Source organism: Crocodylus porosus, unplaced genomic scaffold (genome assembly GCF_001723895.1).
Source record: "Crocodylus porosus isolate Cpor-Errol unplaced genomic scaffold, CroPor_comp1, whole genome shotgun sequence".
Lineage (NCBI taxonomy): Eukaryota > Metazoa > Chordata > Crocodylia > Crocodylidae > Crocodylus > Crocodylus porosus.
Window position 1 is genome coordinate 5,831,723 of NW_017728917.1, and position 22,313 is coordinate 5,854,035.

Consider the following 22,313-nt stretch of genomic DNA (forward strand, 5'->3'; position numbering starts at 1 on the left):
CATAGCCCGAGACTGGGAGGATCGACTGGGAGGAACTAGAGACTCTTAGAAATAGCACAACAGTTTTGAGAAGGTTATTGGTTGAATCCAAAACACCTTCCATGAGCATGGGTGAAACTTGTTAGCAGGTTGAGCAGACATGGATCAGCATCTCCAGGAAACAGTAACTAAAAGCTATAGGACTAAGATATGAATTTGGCACTTGATTGGTTAGCGTCCAGGCACAGCATGCAGAGAGATCGTGATTAGTAAAAGGTATAAAAATCAAAGGATTTTATTTGGACCTTTGACCACTATGTGATGCCTGCTGAACCATCTGGAGGACCTCAATAAACCTCTCTCATACGTTGGAATGACTCAGGGGTCGGTTTGAGTTTCTCACCTGTCCCTGCTTGTATGTCCTCACACCCACTTATATGTCTTGTATGTCCTGACACCCTTGACACTCTTGGGGTAAGCTGGGATCTCTCTTTTCCAAATTCTCCTCTAAAACATACTGCTGTCTTGACTGAATGACTGGACAAACGTCTGAGTTGGAACTTACAGATTTCCTGCAGTTTTTTGCTGCTTCAGGCATGGATATGGACACACAGAACCAGCAAGCTATTTTCTTCAGCAGTGTTGTTAATAGGATTGTTTTATGGGAGTGGGGGAAAGATCAAATTCCCCTTCAACCCCCACCCCCAAGCTATTCAGAATTGAAAAACCTCCAAACACTTTCCTGCTATGATGCAACTGGGTTCACTGAACTATATTCCTCTTTGTATAGTGATTGCTGGACCCAGATGCCAAGCTTCAGAAAATATTTCTACAACGGCAACATCTGACTCCCTGGCAGACGTTTCTGACAATTGCATTGGCAGCTTTCACATTGCCTCTGGGTCTGCTGATGGCTTTTGTGGCTGGACAGCATTTCTCTCCTGGATGCCTTGTTTTCACTCTTTTTTTTTTTTATTTTTTTTTATGGAGAGGAATATTCCTATTCCAACCCATTTATGACTCTGCCTCAAGCCTTTCTGATATCTCTAATCTCTGTGGAGGTTGTGTCACAGTAATCCCATAACTCCATGTAGGTTTCAGGCAGAAATCTGTTCTAGAGACTTTGAGTCATACATAGAATTGAGTGTTTTTCACATAAATTTGTTCAGTAGCTTTTAGGTCACTCTCTGACCTTCGAAGCATCCTCAGTGCAGTTAGTTTTTCTATTTGATCTGAGCATTGTTTTTGAATGTCCAGCCTCTCATCTGTGAGAAATAAATCACACTTTATTTCTGTTGAGGTCCCTTCCGACTCTAGCATCTGTGAATTTATTTCGTACTTATATAAAGCACGTTTTGAAGAAAAGGGATATAGCATATGGATATGAAGGTAACAAATCTCTTATGGAGTTATTTGCCATGTAGAACAGCACATGAAACAACTAAAAATAATCCTATGAGGCAGTGACGAAGAAATGCACTAGTCTGAGGATTGTGTTAAGTGACCAGCAATCATTAATGTTGATATATATATATATATGCATGCTAAGGATTTCTTAGGCTGATATCTTTTATTTTACCAAGAATGTAGTTGGGATAAGCTTTTGAATGCAAGAGGAAGACCTGAGGAAGAATGTGATGCTCGTGTAACGTTACCCCAGCTACATAGTTGGTCCAATAGAAGATTTCAGCCTAAGAAATCCTCATTTGTTGCATAATTTCTGGCCCATCATGACTACAACCTCACTCTTTGACTACACTGTAATCATACATCAGCGTGACCATGCCATTGCCATGTCTGGGAGCACTTCAGAGCTATTGTTCTTGGCTGTCCACAGGCTCAGGCAGACCAACAATATCAGTTCATACCCAGTAACATTTTGAATTTTATTTCCAGGAAGAAAAGAGCTACAAACACTCCTAGCACAGAGAGGCAAGAATTTGAAAGTGATTTGCACTTACGCAGCAGTATGTGCCATATTAGCTGGATTAAACCCAGTTTGTCAGTACATAAATAATGCCTATTATCGTATCAGTGCATCTTTACTCTTGGTTTTGGTATGAGAATAGAGCAAAGAAAATATTGCTATAGGTTTTCTTCATGGCCTGGGTACCTGACACTCATATCATATCACAGAAGATTTATCTCTACAATTATCATGTACCACTGAAGGAGCGCAAGTCATATCTAGCCTTGTTTGACCAAACAATCAATAAAAGCTTTAGTTCATGCTTTTACAATTTCGTGTACTCCAAGGCAGCACTCGCTGTGCTCTCTGACCCTGACGTAAACTGAAAAACAAGGTAGGATGCTGAGGGAGATTTTAAAGTCATACTAAAAAGAGTGCGAGTGTATTATTCAAGCCTTTTCTCCATCTCATTTCCAACCTACAGGAAAACCAATCAGTCTGCAATTGCTGGTCACATGAAACTTTTGCACAGCCAAGTTCTTTTGTGCCCTATTGAACTATTTCAGGTTACTGTTCCTCAGTGAGGTTTTTTCCCCGCTCATTCCAGAGTTATGGACTGTTGTAAGCTTTTATAACATTTAGTGGCACGCTTAGTATTGACATAGTCCAGAGGTTTTTAACCCTTTTGGGTCAGTGTACCCCTGGTGGCTGGCCGAGAAGGAAGGAGTTCCCTGGCAGCCAGTTGATGGTGCGTGGAAGTGGGGGTCCCTGTGGGCGATCAACAAGCGTGCCAGCAGGACAGCAGCAACAGGAATGCTGGTGGCGGTGCCCACTGTCTAATACCGCCTGAGACCATCCCAAGTACCCCCAGGGGTACACATACCCCCACTTGAAAAATCCCTGACAGAGTCAAACCTGATTTAAAAAAATAATCATGAGTCCAGGCCTCAAAATCCTTGGCTTGGGAGACTGGGAGATTGTAGCTTGGCTTGGGAGATTTTCTTCCTTAAATAGCAAAGACATGATTTTTAGCAAGTCCGTATACTTCCTGATAACTTATAGGGGGAATTTTTTTCACATTTGCAAACCTTCCCCTGCTACAAATGAAGGCTAGATGGGTATTATTTTTCTTACGTAAAGTCATGACTCCTGCAGCTGTCAGATATTAGCAACTTATTGTAAAGGCTGGAAGTCCCAGGCCATGGATTCACCCCAAGACAAAGGTTTTGAAGGTTCACCATGTGGCACGGATTCTCTCAAATTAGGTTTACACTGGTGGTGCTTCGCCTTTTGTAACTAATGCAGAGCTGTGTTCAGTTTTACGGTTCTCATAACCATATGTGTTATAGGAGTTGATATAAATGTAATTTCGATGTATTTTCAGAAAAAAGCTGTATATTCAGACAGTATACTTCAGACAAGGTTGCATCATTAACTTGAGTGGCCTTCAACTGTCTATACTTAGAAGAGACAATGGCTGAAAATTAGCATTTGACTTGGGTTATTTCCTGGTGCTCCCTGCAGACCTGCTAGGAGGCCCAGGATGCTTGGATCTGGCCAGAAAATGATACATTGGCATTAAAAAAAGAAAAGCCAGAAGCTTGTCATGTGGCTAGTCAAATTATCATATAGAAGAGACAGATACTGGATTAGTCCGGCTACAAGTCTAAAAAGGATGCATATTTGTAGTCAGGTAAATATGTACCTCCAGGGACAAAGAAGTTACTGTAATAGTGTGAGATCCCCTAGAAATGAAGGGTGGGGATGTAGGTGAATAGGCAGACTGGCAAGGGTACTTACAACTGCCTAGAGCATAGCTTTATTTCCAGTTTTCACTGCTAAAAGAGGGGATGAGGACCCCCAGGCAAGGTGGCTGGGAAAAAACAAGCGGACAAGGTGATGGAGAAAGCCATGATGTGTAAGGTCAGAGACAGGAGCTGCATTTAGCTGGCTAAGATCTACATCCTTGGATTTAAGGTACAGGGTAAGAATGGGTTAATGTTCTGGTGTAAGCTTTGCGTGAGCTTATATCTGTCTCTCTCAACATATGGCTACTAATTTCTTATGCTTCTTGGTTTTTTATAATAAATAAATGCCTCCTCACTGATTGTCTGTGGAAAAGTTGACCTCTGGGCAAGTGATATTCCAGGCTGACTCTCTATGGAGGGGAGGACCTATACTTTCTCCTAAACCCAAAGCCACCTGGAGGCTAGCAGCGATTCCCTCACTGAAGCTGAAGGTCTGGTATAAGGGCGTGGAACCGAGCCTTGCGGGATATGGAGCTATCCCAGGGTTACTGTTGTCATTGTGACTGCTGTAGCTCTAGTTATGACTGCTGTAGCTCTAGCCTTTTCCGTGCAACTTGGCCTAAACAGAGCCCAATTGCTGGATCAGGGCCTATATCTATTATTTTGTGCATCAGCTTAAATAGTTAACACTTACTATGAAGTGTTCATGGAACAAAGTATTGCTAATGAATTATGCAATAAGCCACACTCTTTTTCTGCTCATGAATTGTTTTGATTTGATCCTGATTGCTGTAAACGGATTCATTATTAATAGCTGTTCGATGAATAGTTAGGAGAAGTGTTCCGTGTACGAATGTTTCGACCTGTTCACTTGGATTGTTAAGTGTCCCTTGTTCATAGCATGCAACTGGTCACCCAGGTCATACACATTGCTTTTGTTCCCTGACACCTTAGAGGGAAAATAACCACATCAGCAATGGACAGTGTCCTTATTCAGGTGAAATTAAAGGTATTTGTAGAAAGAACATACGTGCTTCAAATATTTGCAACCTGTTCACAGGAACGTCCCCCTATACAACAACTATTGAGGCTCATGAACATAATCAAAGCTAACAAGACTTTTGGAGTGGACTCACCATTTGTTTTCAGCACTCAAGTAACTCCATTTGGAGGCTATTTGAAGTTGTTGAGGTCTTACTGGGTCCATCATCCCTTATAAAACTACTGCATTCACATGTTTGGGCATCTCTGAGGGAAGAATGAACCCTTGGGGTATACCTTACTCTGTCTGATTTACTGTGCTGTGACATAGGTTAGAGTAATGCTACTTTTATCGGCAGGCAACATGCCACCCTGTGAAAAGTAATTCCCACCAGAAACTCCGCCAGCTCATTCACTGCAGAGTTTAGTACTAAGCAAGCAGCTGTCTGTGCTGGCCTTCAACTGCTATAAAAGCATGTAAGTAGCTATGTGACTTAACCTCAGTTGGAATCAAGCCCTCCCCCCATCCCAACATATCTGTTTTTATTTTTAGTTGAACTAACAGAGCTAGAAATAATTCTTTGTATTTCAATTGCACAGCCATTTCTTATCTTGGGAACCAATTCTGATGTTTCGGTGCACTGTTCTGAGTGTCAAAGGAGGTACATAACATTTTAGAGACAGATCCTCATCTGAGTTCTCCTGGCAATTTTTGTGAGGATACATTGGTATTCTGGCAAAACTACTCTGGATTTATTATTTGAATAATATAACAGGATGTGGCCTTGGAGGGAGAGAATAGGGCTGCGACTTTTGGATGCTGCTTCAGATAAAAGCAAAACAAGCCATCGCATGCTCAGTGTACACGTGGTCTGATCTAGGCTGAAGCTAGTGGACATAAGACAGCTTTATCTTAGATCCAGAAAAGAAACTTAATACTGCACACTGTTTGGCATACTGCATGTCTGCTCCACATTTAGTCTGGTGTCCTGCATATCCTTTCCCACACATGGAAGTGAACATTTTGCTCAAGCTGTGTTACATGGCAGCGTCTCCTACAGAGACCATGAGGAGGACTATTGGTGGTTAAATACTCCCCACCTCAGCAGGCAGATGATTTTCCTTGCATCTATAGCTGGCTTTCCCCACTTTAGCCTGCTGTATGTACAATCGTAAATACAAATCAGTTTGCCACCAAGAGATCTATACATCCTTAGTCAAGCTTTACCAGTATCCCCTTGCTTCCACCGTTATGTGGATGAGCTATGAGAGGAACGGTTTTGTTTGCTAGCCTCCCTACAGCAATATATTTTGGGGGTGATCGTGCTTTGGTAAAGTAGCTCTGCTGCTTCTGAAATTTTGATACACAAATAGAAGGACTTTATATGTTACTCCAGTCCTGGAGAAATCACAATGGCTTTTTGCTAACTATCAAATTGGTTTCAAAATTGCTTTGATGACTTCTAAAGTGGTGCCCAATCTGAGAACTGTGTATTTATCTGAACTGCCACTTTGCTATAAATCCTAGTCAGCGTTCAAATGATTTTGAAAAGCAACCTATTGTTTGTTCTAAAATACAGGGCTAAATCTTGTGGGACAGTAACTTTTATGTGATGTACCCAAACGGTGGATTTCACTTTTGTATACAGTTGCAAATACTAAATCAACACACGCATTATTGTTAGTCCTAAAGTTTGGCCAACACTTTTCTTATCTGTTGAGTACTTTTATTTCCCTCCCCTACATGTTCATTCAATTCAGCATTCATGAGTAGCTAAACAGTCTCACAAGGCAATATGCTCCTATGCCAAAGGGTAACAAAGAACAATGTTGGCAGCAGATGATTTCATTTCCCAGAATTCAAGAAGAGTTTTGCAAAAAGAGAAAAAAAAAAAAAGAGAAAAAAAAAATGAATGATTTTTTCCCTACTGAATTATACACTTCAGATATAGAAATTGTCCTCTTTTTTTGTTTTAAAAGATGAAATAGAGCTTCCAGCATTATTAAGACAAGACTCAGATAACCCCCATGAGCAATAAGGAATAAAAAAGTACCCTACAAGTAGTGATACCTATTGAAAGACTATGGCCAGATAGATAAACTACTGGCTTTCATAGAACATCAGTGATACGTTACTTCCATTTTTGTAAGAGATTCGTAAATATTCTTTAGCGATAAAAAGGAATAATGTCTTTAGATTTTAATTAACCTAGTTTCGGTCTGCCAAAAACAAGGGGCAAATCCAACGTACAATTTAATTCAAATCTTTCCCCTGAATCTGGAAACATTGGTTTGGAGAAAGACACAGTTATGCCTCTATTTTGCTCAAACTGGATTTGTTCCGGGCAAATTTTAAACAGATGGTCCCCACTATCTAATGAATACAACAAGCCATTACACGTGGAACATAAGATATACGCCGATGAAGAAAAAGATCTTTCCAAGAACGTAAGCATATACATGTTGAAATTCAGAGGATGTTTTCTCAATTGGATTGAAACAATTTACAGGAAACTAATGACTTGAGTTAAAACAATCAGAGGCACAACTGCTCTTAGGCAAGATAAAACATATTTAGAGTGTTTAATCTACCTACTCTTTTTAAACTTTACTTCTAAAACTACTGTCTTACCTCAACACAGAAGGCTTCCCAGAGCTACTAGAATTATTGCAAGAGAAGCTGTGAAGCATGGGTTTGGGGTAGGGATTTTCAGAGGAATTAAGAAAGGCATATCAGAGAAAAATAAAGTAGGCATTAAGAGCATTTATCAGCTATAAGTCACAAAGCTCTAACAACCACCAGCTACAAAATGACCACTCTAAAGCTACAGCTGTTTGACTCTAGCCAAATTTAAAGGGACTGAAAGGAAGGGGTGGGGGGGGGGCGGAGTTTCTATAAGAAAATGGCTGTGCACACAAGAAGATCAAGTATTTGTAAAGGAAGGTGTTTGGAGGAAAGTTGCTGTTGCTAGAACAGGGGCTTCTTTTTAGTAGGGGCTTAAAGAGGGTCTGTGTAGCTTAAATAGTAGTTCAGGATATAAGATAAACATGAAAGGAGTGGAAAGTTGCTTTCTTGAGTGTGCATTTTAAATAGCTGATATTCAGCTCCCTAAATAGTTGGGGACAGCACCTGATACAATGCCATTAAAATTATATTTCACTTCCTGATGTATATTCAAAGACTTGAGGGGCTCATGATCTTTTCTGGAGTATAGTCAAATCACCCTTGCTTCTGCTGTTGTTTTTAACTGGGGAAAGGAGAATGAAGAGCATACATTTCAAGAAATTGCTAACACTATCCAGTCATGTGTCTATTGGCTCAAAGGAGGGTCAGTATAATGCAAATGAGGAAGGGCTTATTCCAAAATCATGAAATAGGGATCTAAAAGACTTGTTTTAGACCTTAGTTAAAACCTCTTTACTATTAAAAACTTTACAGGAAAAAACAGATGGATGGAGCTCTGAATTTGACTTGGAGAATACTATATCTGGCTATGATGCAAAGTAGAAAAAATGGGGGGAAATGTGCATACATATTTATATCTGTCTTGAGGGTTTTTGTAAAATTGCCCTGGTGTTCTTGGTAATTGCTATGAATCACCCTGGTAACCAATTATTCATTTCTTAAGTCATCTCCATAGTTGATTAATACCAGAGGCTTCCTATTCTGCTTATGAATTATTATACAACTCAGGATTTTTTTATTTTAAAAATTATATTTAAACAGCACTTCAAATTACTAACTTTCGAGAGTCCTATAATTGCCTGGTGCTGTATTGTTGTTTCTGTTATTTGAAAGATAGCTGAAATGTAGCAGGAAAAAAGTCTCAAGCCAATTATATTAGCCAAAATATTTTTTTTCACAGCTTGCTATAGCCCAAGGCACTAAAGGAGTTTGACAAACATTCTCATCTGGTCTTTTTTCTTAACTTATGTTCCATATGACACTTTTTCAAGGAAAATATTATTACTGTAGAATGATATATGTATACCTATTCTTCTAGATTGAGGAAAAGATGGGCAAGGGCAGAAATAACACTTATGTGCCTGCACCCAGGGATTCCTACAGAATGCTATACACTTCCTAATAGACCTACCAATAGGCCTATCAATGCTATTCCATGATACTACTCTTTCTACTCCTATAGTGTTAATCATGGCAAAAAACATATAGCAAGTGTATAAGCACTTCCGGAAAGGAAGAGAAATATTGTATCTCTGTTTTTACAGATAAAGAAACTGAGTCAAAATTGAACTGACTTGCTAAGGTCACACAGGAAATTAGTAGCAGAACCAGGATTTAATATCACATTGTCAGTGTCATAGCCTTGAGTTTCGTCTTCCTTCCCACAGGTATTATGTAGGAGCAATGCCACCCAAACACTGTTTTTCCTGGTGCTTAGTTGTTTTTTGTTGGGGGTTTTTCCAGGGACGTATCTAGCAGTACTATTATATTTGATGACATACAAGTCTAATAGTGAAGGAGTGCTGGTGATTTAAAATACCAGCCCTAGCAATCTGAATACTCAGCACCAAATACAACGTTAAGAGAAATGATGCTAGGGTTTTCAAAAACAGTCTTTCTTGCACATGCACTTTTAATGTTTGTACTAATTCAGAATACAGACTTTATTTCTGGAGTCAAATACATACACTTGGGGAGGGGGGATATTGGACACCAAATACAATTACCATTCAAAAACAATTTCTGAATGGTCTGGATTTACTATCTCATGTAAAAAAGAACTTATTTAGAACACCAAGTGAGCATCATTTAAAACTTACTTGCTTACTAACTACAATACCTGAGATCCAATATGGTTACATGAATAGAGCATGAGGCTGGAAACCTGAAGATGTGGATTAGAGACTTTTACTCCGCTACCGTATGATCCTGATGTCATCTCATTTCTTTGTAGCACTGTTGCCCATCCCATTGTTGAAATTCTTTAAGATTGGGCTCGTTTTTCCTGGTGTGTTTTGTATGGTTTTTACAATAATAATGATATACAAGAAAACAAAATGAATATTGGAGCATTGCATTTATTATACAAAAGAAAATGTTGACATTTCAGTGGCAACCACTGTAATTTTCTAAAGAGATTTGTTGTTTTTTGTTTTGGGGATTTTGTTTTTTTGTTTTTACTGAAAGCTATTATGATAGTTCTCCAAAACCTGAGAGATAAAGGAAGCCAATACTACAATCTATGTCATTACACAATCTAAGATCTCTTTACATAAAGAAATAAAATCCCAATGTGGCAAGCTGGTTTAGAATCTCATATGAAAGTATATTGACAATGAAACTGTTTTAATCAGTTAAATTATCACTTTGTGCGAAAAAGACAGATTTGCTTAATAACCTCACTACTCCAGGGAAGTTAGAAGAAAGGATTGTCAATAAAAGCAATTACATGTTAAATGGGAGAGGCAAAGTATACTTCAGCATGGATCTTGCTTGCTCTTGCTCGCTCGCTCTCTCTCTCTTTTATTTGTAATGGCAAATTATTGTCCTTGTATGAAGCAACCTATCCTCCAATCATACAACAGATCAATACTGGTGATCACTATTAGGCTAGCTTTTATTTTCCATCCAGCTACATTTCAGGGCTGTTTCCTGAATTAGACTTTTCCTGTAAAGGATATATGTTAATGGGGAAGTTCGTTAGGCAGGGGAGGAGGTTAATTGAATTAGATGACAAATGCCCCTCCCAAAATTGATCAACTGAACTTTAAATCAGCCATTTTCTAAGTGGTCAAAACATGCAGATGCCACTTCCTCACCCCTCAACATTTACTTTTTCTAAAAGATCCTGGATGGGTCTACATTTTTCCCAGCATTTCTGATCTGATCTGACCCCCTGAAGGTCATTTTACGGTGATCTGGATGCTTCCACCAGATATAGGAAAAGGGGCAGCATTCATTGTGCTCACTATGGTTTATGATCTAGAGTTTTGCAGTGGCATGTAAGACCTAAATAAATAATTGTCCTGTTTGTTTCTGTCCTTCATTATTGCTCTTTTCAATTCTATTACCTCAGTAGGATTACTGGATTTGGCAAGCTGACTGGGACCTCAAAAGCTGGCTGTGAAGATAAACCAACAGGTATCAACATCCAAGTACGTTGGGTGCAGACAGAAGTGAAAATGTTTGGCCAATCTGGACATAGAAAATGGTCATTGCATGAGGGGTCAGACGAAGATGTTTCAAAACAGAGCATTTTCTATGTGGCTTCTGCCTGTGCTGCCTTTCAGCCTGTAACTATTTTGAAAAGGGGGAAGGGAAGTGGAAGAAGTTCAGTCTGGGGTTTTTTCAGCCCCCAGTGCAGGGTGGGGCAGCTGTATCGGAGGCCCCCCCCCCAAGGTGGGAGAGGGCTTCAGTTCTCCACCCACCCCACCCTCCAGCACTGGCTGGGGAACCCCCAGAACGAGCTCTCAGGGATGAGGGGTCATTGCTAGGGGAAGCTGGCTGCAGGGAACAGCCAGCAGCAATATATCACCCCCACTGGAACTAACAGTGAACTTGTGTTTAGTCCGGGGATCCTTGTAACTCAGAACATTTCCTGCAAAGTGGTTGCAGTTACAGTGGGAAGCAGCACTTCTGTCTACACTGATATAGACTCAGCTGAAAAGCTGCAAGGTCCTTCAAAGTGATTTAAGAAGAACTGACTACACACTTTCGAGGGCATGGCTTTTGTCTTCCTAAGCAAGTCCTGGTCCATTGAAACTGAAATTCTCCCCGGGAGCATGCCACCTTGGGTGCAAAATTTCTGGTCAAAATCACAGACAGATTAGCTAATAGTATAGTGCTCACTATGCTCCTGTTGCACGTGAGAGATTTGGGTACCTAATTTTGGACTGGTGGCTTGAGAATATATTGCCAGAATATAACCCTACCCAGAAGCTATCAGTTATCTTCAGAGTAAGCTTTTTTTGTTTTTAATTATGGTTTTTAATTATCTATTGCTTTCCCTACAGATTGGAGTCATGGTCCACTTACAACTTATGGTTACATGTTACTGTCATGAATTGTCAGAGTGGCTTAAGCACTTTTGAAAATTGTATCCAGGAAGTCCATTGTTATAGGAAAATAGATACGCGATACGCACGTAAAACTGCCTGATACACTGTTCGAGATAAATATATACATTATGTGCACACACTCACGTGTGTGGATGTATGCATGCACACAGGAGACCCCCACCATTCGTGGGGTATACGTTCTGGAGATCCCCATGAATCTGCAAATACTGAACTGCTTTCATAAATGTCGGCTGCATTCATGAACAGCACGTGCCCCCAGCAGCTGGGGAGTGGGGCATGGCTGTGCTGGCAGTGGTGGGAGCCCAATAGCAGCAGCAAGCACGGAGCTCCTGCAGATGCCTCCGGGGCTATAACAAGGTGAGATCATGCCAAGCGGAGAATATTCGGCGCACCGCGAATGTTTGAACCCACGAATGCCAAACCCACAAATAGCGAGGGTTTCTTGTACGTGTATATGCATATGTTATTTTTTATATATATAATGTGCTTAATCAAACTTGAAATGAAATAGCTCAACATGGAATCAAGAAAGAACAGTGTGGGCCTGACCCAAGGAGAAAAAGCATCAAAAGAAGACCCATTGTGATAGAAAATGATGAAAGCACAAGGTATGTGTTTTCCAAACATCTGAAATGATAGGATGCCTCTAAGAACTAGTTAAGAGAGACACCCTTTCTACTTTCATATTTTTACTCGCTATTTTAATATCCCTTTTTAAACAGAGATTTTTTTTGGGGGGGGGTGTATTTCTTTAAAAAAACTTGGTAGATTATTTCTATTTTGAGATTTGAAATTTAATGCTTAACTTTTTTATTTAAGTTGCATGAAGGCTATAAATCTAATTCAAAGCCTAGATAATAGCCAGCCTCCTGGAATTGTAAATTATTCATTTTGACATAAGCCCGTGCCCTAGTAGCTTTCCCTGGGTGGGAAAAAAACAGGGAGAAAAAACCTCTTTTAAGAGTCTAGAGCTGCTTTTCCTTATCCATAAAGCAGCAACAACTATGCAAAGAGAAAGCAATGCACACCCAGTATCACGCCCCCTTTCCAGGCTTCAGTGGAAATATAACCAGGTCACTTAAATGCATTTGTGTTTGACACTTACTGACCCTTTGAAGGAAGAAGAGAATGGGAACGCGGATTGAATCAAACCTCACTCATGCAGGTGGTCCCTTGCCTCATGTTTCTGAGGAGTGTCTAGTTGTTACTTATATTAGCACAGACCCTACAAATACCAACTGAGAACACTGTTCTCACTGTCCAGGTGTTGAACAGGTGTACGCTGAGACAGACTGTGCTCCAGAATAACAACAGCCGCTTAACTAGACTTCCAAGGGCTGGAGAGGAGATAGAGGCAAAAAGAAACGTAGCCATGTGGCCAAAACTACATGATAGGTCAGTGGCACAGCCAGTCATGTAAATTAGATACTTTAACTGCCTGTGTTGTGGTCAAATAGAAATGCCTCTAGATGTCAAATGAAGCAGCATGATCTGCAGAGAAGCAAATTCCCATATCAAGAACAACCTTGTATCTTAGAGATGGGTGGGATCTGCTTGGGGAGACACCCTGCTTATCCAGGAGGCTGATGCAGTCGGTATTGGCTCTAGTTTTGAAATGGATTTAAGGTATAGACTCCTGGAAGAGTTAATTTTGTGTCACTGTGATCACAAAAGCATAAACTGCTTTGGGGATACACTGGAAAGAAAAGGTCACCACATCCTAGACGGATGCAAGTGATGATGGCATCTTGGCCGATGTTAAAATACAGTGCTTGTTGGAAATCCAATTAGACTCTTGGACTTTAACCTGAGGAACAATCTGTGCTGACTCACCTTCTGTTGACAATGCCAAAGTAATATGTGATACGTGTTCTGATCCCTTTCTGCAGCTCACCACCATGGCATCCATCTCATCCGTGTAAAGCCTAAGCTGGGTCTCTTGACTCTGCCAGACCACAAAAAGTGCACTCCACTACTCCAGTTGTGTGAGAAGTGCGAAACTGAAACTGGGCATCATTATCATAGTGACAGGCATTTGTGGGGAACTTGCATTGTTACCCTGCTGACAGTGAAATCAATCTCCCGACTTCAGGGGACACAGCCTCCCTGTTTCTTCCCTGAATAAGGAGAGAATTTATCATTATTTAGAGTAACGGCACAAGCCTGCAATGGAAACTGAAGCTCCATTGTTCAAAGCAGTGCACAAACTCCCACAATAAGACAAATAGCATGACATGAAGTCCTTAAAATCTAAGCAGCCAAGACAGACCAAGACTGGGGGAGGGTAGCATTATTATCCCACTTTTAGGGCTAGACAGAATGGGCTAGATTCCTTAAGCTGGTGCATCACAGTGCCAGATCCAGCTGTTGGTTTATGAGACTAGACCTGACCCAGAAAGGTGCTGATGGTTTTAAATTGCAGAAATAAGATCTACAAAATGGTGAGCTCTGACCATTATCCCCTCATGTCCCTACTAAATTCCTAACATGGGGTGGGGGGAGTTTGTAGTGCGTTGTGACACTCTAACCCTGTATGTAGTACCGAGGCTGATGCAGAGGGCAGGCGGGTGCAGTGGTGCCCACCCCACTTTTGATTATTATTCCACCCAAAATTTAAAACCAACTGCCTGGAAATAGCAGTAGCATTTCTATTCAGGCATCAGCAAAGGAGTCACTTGATTTCATGGCTCATTAAAATCCATCTGATTCCTTCAAGAGGCTATTCCACTTGCGTTAAAGACCATTTCTCCTTTTTTAATAGTATTCATGTTCCACTAATCAAGCTATTTCTCCTCTGCAATTCTCCTGTCTCTTTTTTTTTTCCTCCTAGTAATGTAGCTCCTGTTTTGCAGCCCTGCAGATGGTTTTTAACTCTAGCTAAAACTCTAACTTCAGATGTGGAAACATTAACTCAGGTGAACATTAACTTGGGTGTGCACATAACTTTCAGGGAAGTTATTGGATGCACTGTCAAGATGCTCGAAAAGGGTTGATTTTTTGTTTTATGAATCTGAAAGAGTTATGCATTTAATTCTAATAACTGCAGGACTAAAGAAACAACATTTTTTTGATTTAGGTGTGTTTAATTTGTTCTAGTTTGAATACAAAACGTATGGCACAGCAAATGAATGCATGTTCCAATAAAGTTATATTTGTATTGGCTTTGATCTTAAACTGAATAATATGGCCCTGGGCCCCTTGTATGATTAATAAAGCTTTTAGGATTTTTTCTTTTTGTGGGCTTTTTATTACCGGGAGAAAAATATATGCTGTGCTTATGCGATGATGCACCATGGCATTTCCACCCCCTTTTCCAAATCCCATGTCAGGTGAGCCTTTGAAACAACACACTCCCAGGCGTTCTCATGCCATCAGGTCTGCTCAAACCCCTCCCTGCTGTCTGCTGCTTAACCACTGAAAACCAGCTGAGAGATGCTGCTGGCCTTCAGTGCCTCAGGCTTCTCACTACTTCCCCCATTCTGCATCCTTGCAAACACATCCCAAGGATAATACCTCTCAGTTTCCCAGACTCTGAGAAATGCCCTTTCTGTTTCCAGGTGCCACTCAAGTAGGCTTTCTCCTTTTAAAATGTAAAATCATCCGGAAAGGCCTATTTTGCGAGTAAACACACTGCTGCCTGATGCTAGTTCTCAGCAATTACTGCTCTTCAGGCATTTAGGTTGAGGCCTTCTCCAGGTGCCGAAGAGGCTCGTTTGTTTATCACTTGGTAGTGATTATCATATTGGCCTTACTGTAACATCTAAGAAATACATTTTATATCAAATACCAGAATGCATACAAACTTCAGGACAATCTGGCTAAAAACTGCTTGAAGCTACCTAAATGCGGAGACTACCCACACAGTACCAGTAAAACAAATGCAAGAAAGCATGCATGACACCCCACAAACCCCGCAGAACATAGTAGGTTTGTGACACTGGCCCCTTGACACGAGTGGTGCCAAGAGTCTGGGAACCAATCAAAGAATCAGGTCCTAAGTGGCCTCTTCAAAGTCAAACTGGGAGCTTGTAAAAGGTGTAAGGATTGAACTCATTTCTCCATGCATAGCCTTAATTATGAAACCGCTCACCCCTCAGCCTCCTGCAGTGCCATCCAGCACCTCACACTTTCTAAATTTCTAAAGGTGCTTCATTAAAACCAAACAAGCCTTGTAAGGTTTTCAGGTAATGGGTAACCTTTTTATCTGCTTCACCAAATCATAGCAGGTTTTTTTAGTTTGATTTCCCGCCCCCCCACCAGTCTGTATCACCTCGTATTACAGAGTTATCAGAATGTATAATTCTCTTCTAATTGCTAACTTTGCATCCATCCATTCGGTTATGCAAAGTTTTGACCTTAGAGAGTACAACAGTGCTATCAGTGGGCAGGTTAAAGCTTTATTAGATAAGGGCAGGAATTTATTTGACAAGCACGCGTAGCTGGAATAGCAAACCAGCAGCATATTTATTAATTTATTTAACTAAAAGGAAAATGGGAAGGATCACAGTAAATGTCATCTCCCCATAGTTTACTCGGCCTGCTGTTTTAGCTACATTTTTCTTTGTATCTCCATGTAATTATATTAGTAGTATACAATGTTGTTAGCAGGGGTTGCCATTCTTCCTTCTAGAGTCCCACAGCCAGCAAAACCGTTCTGTGGTTGTTGAACAATTATGCAATTAAGTGCTCAGTGATATTAGCAGTTGTGCCGTTAGGGTGATCATCAAAATGTTTGGGTTTTTTTATTAGCTTTTTAATTCAGTGCAGGTCCCAAAGAGTCTTGCTGTTTCTGCCACACTTGCTATCACCTGTACTCTAGAATTCAGACAGAAGGCTGTACACTTTGTATTGGGAGTGTAACGGCAGAAGGACCGAGAAGAATATTTTAGCAAATTGATTTCTTTTCTTGGGATTTCCTTCCACCCTTCCCTCTTTTCCTAAAGCATTTTCTGGCCTCCTTAAAATTTCTCTTTCAAACTTTCTTTTCTGTACTGTTACAGCGTTAACATGTAGGCAGACAAGGTACACAGGCAGACAAGGTTCTTTGGGTAAATCTGGTACCTTTTATTAGACCAACATAAATAGTTGGAATTTTTTTTTCTTAGCAAGTTTGGGTTTAAAAAACTGAGGAAGCATCTGCGGTTGCTATTTTACCTTAATAACAGGTGGGCTCTTTTATCTTAATACTAGGTGTGTTAGGGACAGGATGAAGATGTTGTCTTCATCTTCTTTGAACTTTGATGAAGGTTCATCTTCTTTGATGAACCTTTTCTGACTCATCTCAGAACACAAATATGAGAAACCCACTCTTCTCTGTTACAGGAGAAGGAGGAAACACTCCTCCCCCTTTGAATGTAAAGTCTTGTCTGTTGGGTATATGCACATGCGTGTGTGCTCACACATCCACATTCATTGTGCCATAAAATGTTAGATATGCCTAAACTACGTGCATAGGACTGATGCAAACCTCGTCTTTACAATTTGGGTCTATGGCTATGTTTATACTGGTACGGGAATGATAATAAATTGGCATAGTGCTTCTGGAGTGCCGACACCTGCAAATCGCAGCTTTTATCTTAGTATGGCAAAAACGACCCCCTGCAAGCAAAACCACTGCAATTTTACCAGTGGACCTCCATCTGTGTCTTTCTAGCCTCGGCTAGATCAGTCAAAAGTTGCACCGCTTCACACCCTACTATTTTGCTCCATGAAAAACAAAACCAATTTGGATCCACTTACATCCATCCTGCTTCAGAATCGAGACTTGAGTGAGGTTTTTATGATAAAAGGAGTAAAGCGATAGGGCTCATAGAGGTGATCATTTATTTATTTATTTTTTAATGGCAGGCTTATACAGCTTTTGTGATATTGTTTGGCTGCTGCTGCTTCTTTTAAATGAGGCCCTCAGCAGGGCTGCATTTTGAGAAAGATTTGTAATGATTCATCTTCAGTTTAATCATATTATTTGACTGTCCTGTTTTCTGGCTGCTGAAATAATAAAGAACTGGAGCCATATGGATGCAACAAAAGGTAAAAAACAAAATTTAAAAAAAATCCTACAAACAGTGATTAATGCCTCTTACACTCCACCCATATACCAATTAGCACACCATGTTTCACAGCATGCAGCCTCATAAAAATAAACCCTCTGCAGTATTACTGACAAGACATTTTCCTCTCTGGTTAATAGATGAAAACTGAGAGCCTGTGTCCCACCAAGAGGATGGTTATCTGCTTGGATTTCTAGCTTTGAAAACTTTGGAAGACCCAGCTTCCAAGCCAGTTTGCTTTCTATTAAGCTGTGCTATGTTTGCAGTTTTGCTCTCGCAATTACGAGTGAGCCTATCTGGTGACTGGCACTTCACTTGCAAGCTTTGAGGGGCTTGTTTGCCAGACTTTGAAATGCTAGTGCACAGCTTGCTGCAACTCTGTTTCTTAATGACATGTCAGAGTTACAGCCTGGGGCAACTGAAATCTGTGGCCATAGGAAATCTGTGAATTCTGAGGATTTAGGGTCTTCACAAGATTTTTTTTTTCTGAGTTTTGTCACATTTTTGGAACATAAGCTTTCATTTGAAGGAAATGAAATTTCTCCCGGCCTTCTGAGCTGGGAAGACAGGCTTGAAAATGTAATGGCTGCTCTTCTGGTCTCTCAAACTTTACAACTAAGCAGGATGAAAAGTTTTGGCATGTGGACTTCATTAGGAATAAAAATCAAAAGGCCCTGCTGAGTTAGCTTTCTGTACTGGGGCAAAGTTCCCATTGGAAGGAGTGGGATTTTGGCTTGAGTGATGCCTGCATGTAGCTCAATAGGCTCAAATATACACCCATGGCAATCATTGCTGTCTTCTCCTTTACTTCATCTACTCATTAAGGGCCAAATTGTGACATCAGGCTTGAGCAAAAAGGTGATGGGAAGCTGCTGCTTCAAGAATAGCTCTAGGACACATTGTGATTCAGTCACATCTCTGTCACAATTCCTCCCCTTGTTACCACTTGCTCCAGGGATTTAAGATGTGACTGCTGGTCTATAGCAGCAGTTTAATTACAACCCTCCCCCAGCTTGGCTGCAATGCCTGACAGGGGTTTGAACGCGGGGGAAAGGCACAGCTCATTCTTTTCCCTGCCCAAGACACCTGTTCTGGGGGAATATTGTAGGGAGCAGACAGCTGTATGGCATCTGCTTATTTTTGGTGTGTCGGGAGCTGAATTCTGAGTAATGCAAATAAGCATATTATTTTTCCTGCTATTCCTCCTTGGGGAAATGCACCTACATGGGAATAAATTATAAGCACGTGTGCAAGCATAATGTCGCAGTGAAACAGGGCAGGTCTTACGGGATCCGTGTCGGGAAAGGAAAGAGAAGCGAGTCCCAACAAAATCACCCTGTAAAAGCACCCACCCTGCTCCCTTGCACACATCAGCATCCTTGTAAGAGAGCTAAAAGCAGCAACTTCACCCTTCCCTGGGTGCTTCTGTCCCTTCGTGCCTTCAGATTAGCCTTTTTCAGATTATAGCCTGGCTTTACTAGAGAAAATCCAAGGGCAAGAGTCTGTGGAAGTGGGACAGTTTGAGGTGAATTTGTCAGCACTAACGAAGACGCAGACTGCCCTGCTGGTCCATGAGAAAAGTCCTGGCCTTAGAAAAAGGGACGCAAAGAAGCCTGGCATCTCTTTGTCCTCTCATAGTAACAGGTGAAAGAGTACGTAGCATGTGTGCTCACAGCACAAAGGAGTCTGCAAGGGATAAAGTCACTTCTATAATGTTGGCTGGTCAGAGGATGCAGAGTCAGAAATGAAGAGTTTCAGTAAGGGAGCAGAGACTAAAGGAAATGAGGCTGGAATTAGGGTAAATAGCTGCAAAATAATGCATTCAAAATGCACATCTATCGGGCAGCTAACCAGGTTAGGGACAATTACATCCCATGATCATATTTGTGCAGGATATTTCCTGTTGGCATGAAAAAGTGCCATTGCATTGTGCTGTTTTATTGTCGTATGACACGGGGCCATGAGGAGAAAGCAATTGTTCAGTATGACCGTGGTACCCTTAGCAGTGGATGGTTGGGCCCATACAATCCCTACTTCAAAAGAGGTTGTTTGCACAGGACTGAGGGGAAAACCATTCTCACCAAGCCCTGGGAGAAAATGGGGGTTGCATGAGAGGTGCAGAGCTGAAGCCAGCAGGATGATGGGAAGGGCATGAGAGAAGGGGAATGTGGACATTTGCAGAGGTAGCTGGAAATGTCGACAAGGAATCACCCTCCCCTGTGAACGGTGGGTACCTGTGTGTTCAGGCTGCGGATCAAAGGCAGGTGGATTTAATAAAAGAAATAATTTATAAGAGAGAACTTGAATCTATACTGAACACTCATGGGGGAGGGAAAGGTGCTAAGTATCTATATGCTATGCTCTTTGTGTTCAAATGCATGTTTTATAAGGGCATCAACAATGAGTTGTTCTGATTAAAACCAGACCATATTGAGTTGGACTATGATGTAGAGGTTGTAGTTTAGGGAACTATCCGAAATGCTTATTGTTTGGAGCTGCAAGGTGGAAGCTGCTTTTTTTTTCTTTCTTTCTTTCACAGTATCTAAAAAAAATAGGGAAGAAAAGCACTGAAGGATGCTCCTAGAAGCTAGAACAATGCAAAGATGAGAAATGCAGCTGTTTCAAATGTAAGAGGAAAAATGTTCACCAGCCAGTGACCTACCTTACCCCTGGTTCTTTGTGGCAGGCTTACTGGACTGAGGGTTTGTTGAATTGGTTTTAATTTTGTATGGCTGCTTTCAAAAGCGTGTGTACAAGACAGGGCAACTATTCAGAGGATGAGCAGGAGCTTTGCATAGATGAGTTTTATCTGCATAAGGCGGTGTTAATGACAAATGAGTCATTTCATTTTGACTAAGTGATCATGTCTTGTGTATTTGTTTATTAACATGGAGCTACTTGCTGCTGTTCCTGTTCTGCATTTATAGAGAAGTAGAGCTGGCAAGTAGTTAATTGTTAAACAAATCTCCTTTGAATTGTAATGGTAAAGGGGAATCGTGAATGCTATGTTAAACACATTTTGCTCTTAGACCCCTTTTGCACTTTATATTGCTCAACAGCAAAACAGAATTTAAGAATTGTGAATGCCAACGGGACTTTTCCCAGCATGTCTGCACAAGAGAACGAGGGAAAATGGACATCATAGTATTACCCAGGTCATAGTTCAGATCCAAGTCCTGACCAGAGCATGGGGCTATACTGCTTCTGCTTCCCCTCTGGGAAAGTAGTGGTTATAAGGAAAACAAAACACTTTGGATTGGACTAACCCTCAAGGCTTTACCTGGGCATGGAGTCTGGCAGGACCAAAAAGGTTGCACATATATGTCAGGCAGGGATGCATTAAAGTGGTACTCACTAATATATTGAAAGAAGAGGGAGATGAAGAAAAGAACTGAGACTCTACTTACACGATTTAATCACATACACTACCCATCTGGTGTATGGTTGTACTTAAGGACACAACTGTGATTGTCAAGTAATCAATCTATAATATGAATATGGTTTTAATTATTAAAGCTATATCAATTTAAGTAGCAAAGTGCAAGAGTCCTGTGATGCTGAGGGTCTATCAGATAGAGTAGTTCAAAAGGATTGGATTATAACTTTCAACAGATATAATTTAGAGAGGTTTAAAAGAGGTTTTCCTTTCTTGAGAAAAGCAAAGGTCATGACAAACCAGCAAAACCAAAGAATTCAAAGAAATCTGTATTGTCTTTGATGCCCCTTACTCTATTTGGCTATTCCTTTAAAATGATACGACTGTTGCACTTTTAATTTCCTGGATTTTTTTTTTTTTGCCTGCAGCAATCATGAGTAGAGCTTAAATCTACAGAAAACTATTTGATTAGTGATGGGCATTTTGTCATTTAAGACATTCTTACTGAAAAAGCAGGGTCTTTTTCTCAATAGGTGGAACCCTAAAACCAATCCTTTAACAGAAAAGAAGAGTTGCATCTGATTTTTATGGAGATAAAGCTGGTAATTAATTTAGGGATCTGGAGGCAGAGGCAGGCAATCGGCTTCTATTTAAATGAGCTTTACTGTCTCATTCTAACACACAAAGAACTGGAAAAGGAATTGCAATGATGCCCTGCTTTCATGAATTTTGTGGGTCTCCCTTAGCAATTAATGAAGTCAAAGACTTGAATGCAATAGCATGGATTATGTAGGAAAATCAATAGACATTTATAACGAAGCTAAATGCATTAAAGGGGAGTGAACAACTTGAGAACAACAAACTGTATGCATTTTCTTTCAGATTACATTTTAATATCTTTCTCTAGAGTATCAACGCAGAAGTTTGGAAGCTGGGCTCAAAGTAACGAGACCAAAGAAAAGAATGTGCACTCACCTACAATAAGGAGCCTTCAGAAAACATAGAAATGAACACAATTGGACAGAGCTAAAATAAGAACCAAATCTTCTGCTAGTGTGTAAAGGTGTAGCTTGGCTCCATTAAGGGTTAATAGAGCTATGTGCAACATCTCTGTATTCAAACCTTGCAAATTCCATGCAGTAGGTAGATGCAAGCTGATTGCCAGGATGCAGCCTTTGGAAAAGTTCGACAATAGTTTCATAGTTTCATAGTTTCTAGGGTCGGAA